Source organism: Gopherus flavomarginatus, chromosome 2, assembly GCF_025201925.1.
Source record: "Gopherus flavomarginatus isolate rGopFla2 chromosome 2, rGopFla2.mat.asm, whole genome shotgun sequence".
In the NCBI taxonomy this organism is placed as follows: domain Eukaryota; kingdom Metazoa; phylum Chordata; order Testudines; family Testudinidae; genus Gopherus; species Gopherus flavomarginatus.
In genome coordinates, this window is record NC_066618.1 from 63,775,676 (window position 1) to 63,788,271 (window position 12,596).

General features: G+C 40.1%; 1 protein-coding gene across 6 annotated transcripts in view; it reads left to right on the top strand.

Moving 5' to 3' along the window:
* PALS2 (protein associated with LIN7 2, MAGUK p55 family member) overlaps window positions 1–12,596 on the top strand; it is a 145,981-nt gene that overhangs the window by 45,375 nt on the left and 88,010 nt on the right. The window contains exon 1 of one of the 6 annotated variants that reach the window (XM_050938641.1): window positions 11,591–11,646. The exons of the other annotated variants lie outside the window; for them this stretch is intronic. The gene's annotated coding sequence lies outside the window, so the exon portion shown is untranslated. Of the gene's footprint in view, window positions 1–11,590; window positions 11,647–12,596 lie in introns of those variants that run through there. 6 annotated transcript variants of the gene reach the window in all.

Sequence of the window (12,596 nt, forward strand, 5' to 3'; positions counted from 1 at the left end):
AAAAGCCACCAGTCTAGAATCTTTGGTGGTTGCTCCTTGTTATGCTGTTCGTAGGTTTTTTTTCTCTTCTATCCTCTTTTTTCCCCCCTTCCCCTTCCCCGGTAAAGCAGACCCTTGTTTCTTGCTAGGCTTTTGGGGCTGACTACCAATCTTTTGGCTCCTCTTTTTTCCTGGTACCTTTGGGTAAGATGAGGTGGCTCCTCCTGTTGTGTTGGTGATTGGAGTGGCATACGGGGGCATTAGAGTGACTAAAGTAGATTTGAACCATTATGAGACAGACCTCCTTTAGCACCAGCAAAGGCCTATAGGAATTAATGGTTGAAACATCCTTGTTTTCTCTCAGAGCACTTAGGCAAGGGGCGGGCAAACTTTTTGATCCGAGGGCAACATCGGGTTTCCAAAATTGTATGGAGGGGCCATTAGGGAAGGCTGTCTCTCAAAACAGCCAGGCATGAGCGGGCCCCTGCCCCATCCAACCCCCCGTGTTCCCTGATGTCCCCACGGACCCCTGCCTCATCCACTCCACTCTGACAATCCCCAGGCCTCCTGCCCCAACTGCCTCCCCACCACCCCATCCAACCCTCCCTTCTTCCTGACTACCCTTCACAGGACCCTTGCCCCCATTCAACCCCCCTGTTCCCTGCCCTCTGACTGCGCCAACCCCTATCCATACCCCACCCCCTGACCACCACCCTGAACTCCCCGTGCTCTATCCAGTCTCCCCCCCCCCCCATTCCTGGCCCCCTTACCGTGCTGCCTGGAGCACCGGTGGCGCTACAGACGTGCTGCCCAGAGCACCAGAACAGGCAGCTGTGTCATCCAGCTGGAGCCAGCCACGCCACCATGCAGCACAGAGCACTGGGTCAGGCCGTGGCTCTGCAGCTGTACTGCCCAGCAAGAGCTCACAGCCCCGCTGCTCGGGGCCGAGCAGGAGGGTCCCACGGGCTGGATGTGCCCTGCGCCCGTAGTTTGCCCACCTCTGACTTTTTGGCTGTGTCTATACTGCCATTTTCAGCCCTAAAACTTTAGTCATTCAGGAGCGTGAAAAAACATCTCCCTGCGTGACAAAAGTTTTAGCAGTGAAAAGCACCACTATAGACAGCACTTTAGCATCACCACTCATTCGAGATGTGTTTTTTTTTATTGCCGGAAGCTCTACCTTGGCAATAAAGCATGTCTACACTGCCCATATCTCAGCGCTATCATGACTGCTGTAACGTGGGCAGTGTAGACATACCCTTAATTTATCTAGTACTGTCCTGTTCTATAGTATTTCGTTGGAGAAGTGTGGTTTTTGAAATGTAGGAAACGGCTTACAGTTGAACTGCTGTACTATTGGAAGAAATTCAGGGCACGTCTTCACTACAAAGCTAAATCAGTGCTGCTACAATCGATGCAGCGGCATTGACTTAATAGGTCTGATGAAGATGTGCTAAATCAATGGGAGAGCGTCAATTTTCTGTACTCCACCTACCCAAGAAGCATAAGGTAAGTTGCTGGGAGAACATCTCCTGTAGACACCGTGGTAAGTGTATCTAGCTACACCGACATCAGTTATGTTATTCACGTAACTGAAGTAGTATAGCTTAGATCAGGGGTTGGCAGCCTTTCAGAAGTGGTGTGCCGAGTCTTCATTTATTCACTGTAATTTAAGGTTTCGTGAGCTAGTAATACATTTTAACATTATTAGAAGGTCTCTATAAGTCTATATTATATAACTAAACTATTGTTGTATGTAAAGTAAACCAGGTTTTAAAAATGTTTAAGAAGCTTCATTTAAAATTAAATTAAAATGCAGATCTTATCAGTTTAGTGCAGTGGTTTTTAACCAGGGGTGCGAGATGCCCTTTCTGGGGGTGCAAGACATGCAAGATTTTTTAGAAACTGGGGGCAACTGCAGAGCACTGGGCCCAGGCCAGGAGCAGAGTCCTGGGCTGGCTGCTGGTACCCCAGGCCGGCAGTGGGCTGAGCAGGGCCGGAGGCCTGGACTCCGGCTGGCAGGGGACCGAACGGCTGGAACTCCATATCAACAGCATGGTGAGTGGGGCTGGTGGCTGGTATCCCAGGCCGGCAGCGGGCTGAACGGGGCCAGTGGCCAGGAGCTGGCCGGCAGCAGGTGAGCTGCTGCCGATCTGAGGTTCTGTCTGGTACTCCGCTCAGCCCACTTCTGCTCTGGGGTTCTGTTCACCCAGGCAGGCACCGGGTTGAGCCAAGCTGGGTGCCAGAACCCCAGCTGGCAGCAGCGTGCCAGTAAAAATCAGCTTGTGTGCCATCTTTGGCACCCGTGCCGCAGGTTGCCGACCCCTGGCTTAGATCGATTTACCGTGGTAGTGTAAACAACTTAAACTTCTGCATGTGTTTTGCTGTGTGGGGGAAATGGCTCATACTTGAACTGCTGATCACATATGTTGGAAAATGACATGGTGCAAAATACTGAAAACATTTTGACAACATATAGTTGCAGTTCACTGAAAGGTGTTTTTTTTTTTTTTTTTTTCTTCCACATTTCAACAACTTTAGCTAGTGAACATTAATTTCCCTCTACAGTAATTGTCATTACTATGGACTTCTGTATTTGAGCAATCCCATAACAAACCTTTTCAGATAGCCATTTGGTATTTTTTGGCAAATGGAGTCAATATCCTGTTTTGTACTCTTCACAGATTTTTCACTTACTGCCTAGAAAATTGTTTTGTTTTCAATCTGCAGAAGTGTTTCACATTACTTCAAGTATCAGAGATGCATGAAAAATGTGCGGACAACTTCTTGTTTGCATTTGACAGTTGCAGAGTGGTTGTTGCACATGGAATTTAATCACATGGGCCCTGCAACTGAAACTCCTGGGCAGACCCATGTATTGCAGCTTCGCCCAGTAACACCTCTACCAGTCATTGTCACCACAGTTATATCAATATAAGGGTGCTAGTCCCCTACAGAAAGGGAAATAAATTAGACCGGTATAACTGCATCCACAGTAGGGGTTGTAACACGTACATGTTTTGGTAAAAATCGCATTCCTAAACAAGTTATTCCCTTACAAAAACTGTGTACACATCAGGCCTTGACATAAAATATTCAATACTTTTACAGCCTAAACAAGAGGAGAAATTAAAATTTGGCTTTGGATTTGATTTAAATCCATCCTTTGGTAGTGAATGCCTTCACAGTTGTTGATAGTGAGAGGTTTTTTTTTAAACTGACAGTTGGAAATGTCATGCCCAGTTTTCCAAATCCCATTATTAGTCTCTGCATAAAAATGCAGGGCACTGGCTTCCATTTTGACTACGTTTGGGACAATACAAGGAGGTGGAAAGTGTCTAACATTGTTTGTGACATCAGTCTAGCTAAGGTTGACTGTAAACTGATGGAAATAATTTGTCAGACTTCCAAATCCTTCTGTAATGTTGTTGTCTTTCCTCAAAGCTCTCTCCAGCAATATATATATCTTGAATTTCAAAATCTTTAAAACAAAAAAAGGGTGCTTTCTATACTGTGTATATATTGTGATAAATATAGACACTTGGGGGACACTTGTGCTTGTGATCTTGTATCCCATTTTCTCATAATAAAAGGAAGGAAGAATTGTCTGGAAAATAAGCATTACACCTATTTTTTTAATTTAACATCTATTTTGCTTCAGTGGCTAACACTTCAGATAAAAGAAGCTTGTGTTAAAAGTTCACTCCTGCCCCCCTGTTTAGGGTGCTAGAGCTCATGATTAAAATTCCAGAAACCTCCTAGAGGTCCATTCCTGATATTTCTGTGCTTTTAAAAAAAAAAAAAAAAAAAAAAAAAAAAAAAAAAAGAGAGAACGAACTTTAAGAAACACAAGTGCAAATGACCACTTCTAAAAAGATTATTTGGTGGTCACTTAAGATTCTGCAAACAGATTGGACACTGATACAGGATCAATCATTGTATTCACCACCATACTGACAATGTTTCAATAATCTCAAAGCCTCACTTCACATATTAGTAAATATCAATCTAAAAAACACCTTGCGCTGACCCAGACATACTTTCCCCAACTTCAGTTGCCCCCTTACAATAGGAAATGCCTACATGTTGTCTAATTTTTTTATTGTAGCTTTTAGACCATCTTGAATTGTCTAAATTTAAATTATAAGCTTTAAATATTCACATTTTAAATTTCAATATAAAAAGCAAAGTGATCTAAAAAAAACCTCTATCAAATTTCTGAGCAGTGGTATGGGACACTTCTGTAAAGAGGGTCTGAAATGCATGACCGTGTGCGATTTGATTTAACCTAAGTGTCAAGGTAGTACTATTATCTACGAGGTAGACGTTCTGAGCATGGGTTTCCAAGGTCTGAAAGAGAACCAGTTGTCAACAATGATGAAATGCAAAGTCTGGAATAAATGAATGGAATTGTATGTACAAACCAGAAATAGTTTAGGTGACAAATGCATTCTAACATGCGATCTGGTGGATTCTCACAGAACAGTACACCTTCCCATATAAGAATTGTTTTCTGTTTTAGTCAGCGGTATCAAGGTAATCATGGATTCAACACTATAAGTACTAGCCAGACATGGATCGTGGTTCTGGCACAATATTTGCTGAGGCTTTTTAATGGTGATCACTTCATGTATCTGATTTGCTTATAGAACATAATCTCTCCACAATGAGACAGAAAGACCAATCAATTTATAGAAAGATCATAGTATACTTCGATCTACTTCCTTTTTTAAACTCCCCCGTTATGTAAGGTTTAACTGCATCCTCCCCTTAAATTACACAGAAACTGTATTTTACAATAAGAGTATTCAAGAGTAACTAAGACTTCTTATTTTATTTTTATTTTGGACAAAACACATTCAGTTCTTTATTACACAAAGCAGAAGGATGCAGGTCCAATGTTTTTCGGTTGCAAATCACCTGTTAGACAGTTTATAGAATCATAGACTATCAGGGTTGGAAGGGACCTGAAGCCTGGACTATGAATTTCCTCACTAGCAACGTCTGACAATTTAAATTCTTAAAACTTTTTATTTACAGTTAACTCTAAAGTTTGTCTTGGAATCAGCTGTAAATAAAGCTGTTCTGAATGATGTTCTTAGATTTCAATTCGATAGTGTCTAACTACAGAAAAAAGTTAACTGATTAGAGATATATATTTGCTTCTGATTTCCCTGTGTCAGTTTTAGTGCCTTTACAATCTGATTTTCTAGTTTGAAAAATGTTATGCTCCCCTGTTCCTGCATGAAAGACTTACACAAAGAAAAGGGGAAACTACACAGGTGAAACTGACTAGATTCATAATTGTTGAATGCACAAAGTAACTGAACTGAAATTTAGATTTTTCTGTTATTTCAAAGCAACCCCAAATGTTAGTTGTAACAATAGTAAATAAAAATTATTCAGATTTTTTGTTGTTCTTGTTTTTTAGGTGAGTGTCAGTGTAGATCATGTTTAAATAATGGGGATGGGGGGAAATATAGCTCATCTTCTTTGCTGGAGTTCATTATAAATGCTGTCCTGTATAATTGATTTTTGTTTGTACAAATTAACATCAAATATTTTAAAATAGTCTTGAATAACTTTGAATATTTAAGTACTTATTTTGTATAGTGTATTAAACTGTAAGAGGTGTTGTATTCATTTTGTCAATTAAAATTGATATATGCTGACATTTCTGAGGAACATAGATTGGCAGGCAATGTTAGTTTGTGGTAAATGTTAGTTTGTGGTAACTAAGTCCAAGGGAGCTCTGCACAGGTGCAGACATCCACCCGCATGGCGCATCTGCAGGATCAGGGCCCTAAGCTTGTGAGAGGTGCAGTACTTCACTAAATGTTTGCATCGTATGTAAACATCCAGCTCTTGCTATGAAATAAGTCTAAACTTTGTAAACATCCTGTAATCTGATTTTAATGTACTATCAAAACATTTTACTAGTTATATTTATTTCAGGAATTTGTCTTCATAATATCTAGACACTATATCTTTGTGGCAAAACAAAGTCCATTGTATAGGAAGCTAATGCCTTCTGGCTTCCTTTAACGTTCTGATTTTAATATATTAGGGAGGACACTTAAAGTACCCTAACTAGTTTAAAATTCTTGGTGGTACGAGAACAGATTGCTCCTTCTGAATAAAATACAAAATCAACAATTTGTTTTTTCTTTGTATGGATTAAATGATAAATGTGCACGAGGATGGATTTGGTTCAGTCTTTCTGCAAAGGTTAGGTTGAACCGGACCTATTCTTATGTAGCATATATATACAAAAGCAATTTGGCACTGCTTTTAACTCTAGCACGTTTATTTAGAACCTTGCAATTCTAAGATTCTTCAGAGCCAGCTTCTGCAAATAACAGACATTTTGAAGCAATGAAATTCTGCGACTATAGCACCTACTGACTATAAAATTCCAGAAAACTTGAGAACTCCAGTCTCTTCTGGTATGTTTGATGGATACTAGCAGCCAACTGAGTGAAAATAAATTAGTTGTTCATGCAATATTAGCAAGTGGCTGGCTGAATAATTTGAAAAGAAATATCTGGTCATGAGTCTTAATGCTTGCTTGTGACTGCTTTTAGTTTATTTTAAAAGGTTAGTTTAATATGTAATGCTATAACATTAAGCTTTTATGTAATAATTAAAAACAAAGACAGCAAGTAGCTATCTGTAATTAGTTTCTTTATTGTGGGACTTCTGAAAATTTAATTTCCTCTTTTCCTTCTTCGAAGTAGTGAGTGAATCAGCATCTCAAACTCAAAACAAATAAACAACCTCTGCTCAAAACAGATAGAAAAAGGAATAAGTAGCGGAGCACTGCAGCACTTATTTTGCTGAACCTAAATTCCATGTTGTGTAGATATAGAAAATGGAGACCATGGCCGTTGTATGAGACATGGGTACTATTTAGGTACAGCGCTATGTAGTTCTTAGATACTTTAATAAATGACCTTTGTCCTGCAGGGAGGGGCAGATTTGTGGGTCTTGTTGTGATTTTGAAAGAAAACCAGTCTGTGACTTGTGAATTTTATTACAAATAATAAATGTAAAATTGATTTAAACTTGTCACTAAAACTATTATAAATCTTACTAACCAATGAAGGATTAAACACAATTATCTAATCAAAATGACAGTTGGAAATGTTGATAAATCAACAAATTTCATTTCCTATTGTCAGTTACTGACAAAATCACTGGATGACCACAATAAGATTTAATCATGAGGATAACACATGATCAGTTCTTCTACATACTGTCCCTGGAAACATAAGGAGGCATGGCTTGCTTCTCAGTACTTCGAAGTTGTCTAGATTCCTTCAAGGTTGCCATTGAGGGCTGGTTTACACTACAGAGTTACGCAGCTTACATAAGTGACTACACTAAAATGCCGCTCCCACCAATGTAACTTACCTGCTACACTGACTTAACTCTGAAAGGCGTAGCACTTAGGTTGGTGTAGTTAGGTTGATGCAGCATCAGCATAGACACTGTGTTGCTTACGTTAACTGTTGCTGCCTTTCAGAAGACGTGCTGCAATGCCCCATACTGACAGTTAAATCAGTGAAAGTGCTCTTGGTGAGGATATCACCGCTGACATAAGGAGCATGGTATAGATGTGCTAAAGTGATTTAATTATTGTCGTGGCTGTGTGTTGATGTAACTTAGGTTGACGTAATTTTGTAGTGTAGATTTGCCCTGAGTGACTTCACCATGTGTCTCTTTCCCTGACTTAATTTATCCTTACTATATCCTTTAGGCAAAGTATTTTTTGCAGACACTATTTTATAACCCACAAAGTGATTTAAGATAGGACTGACTTAGAATTTGGATACGCACATGCTATTTTTGACTGTCTCTCTCTCTCTCTCTCTCCTCTCTCTCATTAACACCTAAAGAACTGTTCAGAGAAAAATCAAGAGTAGAGGTCTCAGGTGTCCCTAACCACAAAATAGGGAGAAGAAAACGGTATTTAAAAGAATAAAAGTTTTTCTTGAGCTTGCTCAGTCATCAGTTTCAGGACATAAGAATGGCCATACAGTACTAGGTCAGACCAATGGTCCACCTAGCCCATTAGCCTGTCTTCTGACAGTGGCCGACAACACATGCTTTGGAGGACACGAACAGAACAATTATTGAGTGATCCATCCCCAGTCATCCAGTCCCAGGTTCTGGCAGTCAGAGGTTTAGGGATCCCCAGAGCATGGGGTTGCATCCTTGATCAGTTTGGCCAATAGCTGTTGATGGACCTATTCCTCATGAACTTGTCCAGTTCCTTTTTGAATCCTGTTATACTTGTGGCCTTCACAGCATCCTCTGGTGAAGAGTTTCACAGGTTGACTATACATTGTGTGAAGAAATACTTCCTTAAGTTTGTCTTAAACCTCTTGCCTATTAATTTCATTGGGTGACCTCTGCTTCATGTGTTATGTGAAGGTGTAAATAAAACTTTCTCCACACCGTTCATGTTTTTATAGACCTCTATCATATCCCCCTTTAGTTGCCTCTTTTAGAAAATGAGCAGGCCCACTCTTTTTAATCTCTCCTCATATGGAAACTGTTCCATACCCATAATCATTCTTGTTGCCCTTCTCTGTACTTTTTCCAATTCTATTATATTGTTTTTGAGATGGAACAACCAGAACTGCGTGCAATATTCAAGGTGTGAGTGTACCATGGATTTATATAATGGCATTATGATATTTTCTGTTTTATTATCTATCTGTTTTCTAATGATTCTGAACATTGTTAGCTTTTTTGACTCCTGGTGCACATTGAGCAGATGTTTTCAAAGAGCACCCCATAACGAGTCCAAGATCTTTCTTGAGTGGTAACAGCTAACTGAGACCTCATCATTTATATCTATAATTGGGATTATATTTTCCAACATGCATTGCTTTGCAATTATCAACATTGAATTTTATCTGCTATTTTGTTGCCCAGTCACCCAGTTGTATGAGATCCTTTTGTAACTCCTTGCAGTGTGCTTTGGACTTTGAGTAATTGAGTATCGTCTGCCAATTTTCATACCTCACTCCTTACCTTCTTTTCCAGATCATTTATGAGTATGTTGAACAGCACTGGTCCCTGTACAGATCCTTGCTATTTGCCTCTCCCCATTGTAAAAACTGACCATCTATTTCTACTGTTTCCTGTCTTTTAACCAGTTACTAATCCACGAGAGGACCTTCCCTCCTATCTCGTGACTGCTTAATTTTCTTAAGAGCTTATGGTGTGGGACCTTGTCAAAGGCTTTCTGAAAATCCACGTACACTAGATTAATTGGATCACCGTTGTCCAATGCTTGTCAACACCCTCAAAGAATTCTAATAGATTGGTGAGACATGATTTTCCCTTTGCAAAAGCTATGTTGACTCTTTCCCCCAACATAGCATGTTCATGTATGCACCTCATAATTCTGTTCTTCACTATAATTTCAACCAATTTTCCTGGAACTGAAGATAGGCTTACTGGTCTGTAATTGCTAGGATTGCCTCTGGAGCATTTTTTAAAAATTGGTGTTTATATTAGATATCCTGCAGTCATCTGGTTCAGATAACTGTAAGTTATAAGTGAAAGATTACATACCACAGTTAGTCATTCCGCAATTTAGTGTTTGAGTTCCTTCAGAACTCTTGGGTGACTACTATTTGGTCCACATGACCTATTACTGTTTAATGTATCGGTTTGTTCCAAAACCTACTCTATTGACACTTCAATCTGGAACAGTTCCTCAGATTTTGTTACTTAAAAAGAATGGTTCAGATGTGGAACTCTCTCTCTCAACCTATGTAGTGAAGACCCATGCAAATAATTCATTTAGCTTCTCCACAACAGCCTGGTCTTTGGCAACAAGGCTACAGTTTGGGGGACCAGGTGATCTCATCTCTGGTTGTTGCCTTATGCTAGCTGATGGGCTTCATCTGGGCACTTGTCTGGTTAGGCTGGCATAGCCTGTACTAGTCTTGGGCTCCTTACTATCCCAGTATCCGTTCTTGGTGTTGTGGTGAGCTAGCAAGCTCTGCCTCTGGCTTTATTGCAGAGTTAGATATTTTTAAGACTGTCTGTCTGTCTGAACCCCAAGATTATAGCACAAGTGGAGAAGCTTGAGGAGCCTTTGAGCCCCATTTCTAGTCTAGAAATTCTGTTAAAATTTGGCTGATAAACAGTCTGTTTTCTAAAAAAGGATAATGGTGCACAGAAAGTAGAAAATAAAGGAATTCTTCCAGAAAGTTGTTCGTTCATCCTCACACTTTTATGTATAGTGATCCAAGAACCTTAACCTTCACAGGGTCGCCCTTTGGAGAAATCAGACTAGGTATTGTTAGTGCCCATGTTAGTGCCACAGCCCTAGGCAGTTTTGCCCTGGCCTCCATGTTCAGGAAACGAGCATACACGTACTCTCAAACAAGAAGCATTTCCCCGAAAGTAACCGTTGGGGCTAGGCAAATTTTGTGATCAGCCAGTTCGTGACAGCCCCCCCCATGAGGGTGGTAACGAAACATCTGTAAATCTCCTAATTAGGAGAAACCTGACCAAAAAGCTGAACACGTCATTACCCTTATAAATTGCCCACCGTGCAAGCGGTGGGCAGGGAGAAACGCAGAAACCTGTACCCGTAACCGAGCCTGATCAACTCGAGGTCTCCCTCGGCTCCGTGTTCTCAGAAGCCTACCCGTTTGCCGGTGGTGATGAAACTTTTGTGGTTTGTGTGTGTAAGTATGCCTAGCTGCTAATTCTGCTAACTAACTGAGCCTGTAATCGTCTGTTGTAAGCCGGAGATGAAAGCCGATTCTAGCCGCCCCAAGGCTCCTGCGAGGGGAAACCCAGTAACCAGGAAACCTTGAACGCAAGGGGGATTGGCTGGAGTCTCACGGCAATCTTTAACTGTCTTACTGCATTTTTTTTACTTAGACGTGTAATTGCGTTTATGCTTAATAATAGCACCAATAGCACCCTTACTAACCCTTGGAAGGACCTGAATAACTACTGGGGCCTAGAGCGGTACCAGGGTCAGGTTCTGTTTGTAATTGCAGTATTTTTATTATTTGTTCTAATATTGTATTGTAGGCCCAAGTTGTAACTAGTATTAAGTTGGTCCTTATCCGCACCTGTGACCCATTCAATAAACCCTCAGTTTTAACTCCACGACTCATTGTTTGCGTTATCCCCATTGCTACCTTCGGGGGCACTTCTCACCCCTCCCGAGGGCATCCAGTGATCGAGCCTCCGCCCTATCCCAGCGCTCATTACCTGGTAGATAACAGGCACCTTGTGACCATTTCGGTGGAGCGAGGGGCGAGAGTAATTAGAGCTCAACAGGTATCATTCAAAACTGATGCTAATCTGAGGAGCAGGGTATCTCACTTAAGTCACATGTTAATAATACCTTGATCTTGTTATCATGGAAAAATGCTTTATATATGAACATTCTGGAGCTGAGAGCAGAAAGATAAGATCTCACCATCAATACAGTGAAGATGTGATTTAATTTTTTTTTTAGCAGCTTGCTCCCTGGTGGATTCACTAATTAACAGGGAGGGACAAGACTGGAACATCTGTGGGATGAAGTTCTATAGCTCCTGTCCTCTATCAGATCTGGATGTGCAGTGGGGACTGTTGGAAAGACCATTAATCTTTTCACAAAGAAAAATTAGTCTAACAAATGTATGTATATTATGAATATTCATTTTGTGGGGCAGTAAAGTGGTATGGAATTTGCAGCAGTGAAATATGCTTTTTAGTATGACTGACTGGTTAAAGCAATACTGTTTGTTCCACCTCCACTGCAACAAATTGATTAAATGATTCAGCAGGATCATAGCTGTAACCACATCAGTTTTATGACTCCTCTGAAAAGGTACACATTACAGATGAGAGAAATTAAATTGAAAGAGAAAAGGCACACTTTAAAGGATTGCTGTGCCCATTTTGTTACCCCTGTTTTGCTACTCTTTTGGACTTTATAGATACTCATTTAAAATCTTAGCAACCTCTTTGTTTCAAATACATTTTTAAGATATTCAAATAAAAATATAGTAAGCATGCTATCCCATGTTTAAATCATGATGATTAAAGAGCAATGAAATATTTATACACATCAGGTTTTTTTAATATTACTTCAAAGGCTTTTGGCTGTAATTTGCCATTTACAGAATTAATCATTGTGTTTTTAATCCCTCTGTGTGGCTTTTAAAAAAAATTAAAATAACTGTTTGGCTTATGTAAGTTAGTTAGTTATGCTTTCAGTGAAGGGATGGGTGCTGAGAAAAATCTAACATTTAAATTTATTTCTATTGTTGAAGCTTTTCTGGTAATCTTAAAAATAGAAGAACAAGGAAATAGAACATCTATCTAGACAAGGTAGAATTTTCATATGTCCTTAAGTGACTACATTCCTAAATATTACTGAAAATCAATGGGACTTAGTAGCCTAAGTCCCTAGGTGCTTTTGAAAATTTTACCAGTGTTCCAAATGCTTAGGCTTGCTATTTCTACATCTCTGGCAGATACAGAACAATGAGAGCTAAGTCTGGTACTGTTTTTGCCTAAGGACAGCCTTCTCTCTCACTTAAAATCAGAGAAATGTAGTACTGGTTTGGACTACCAGAGGTCTT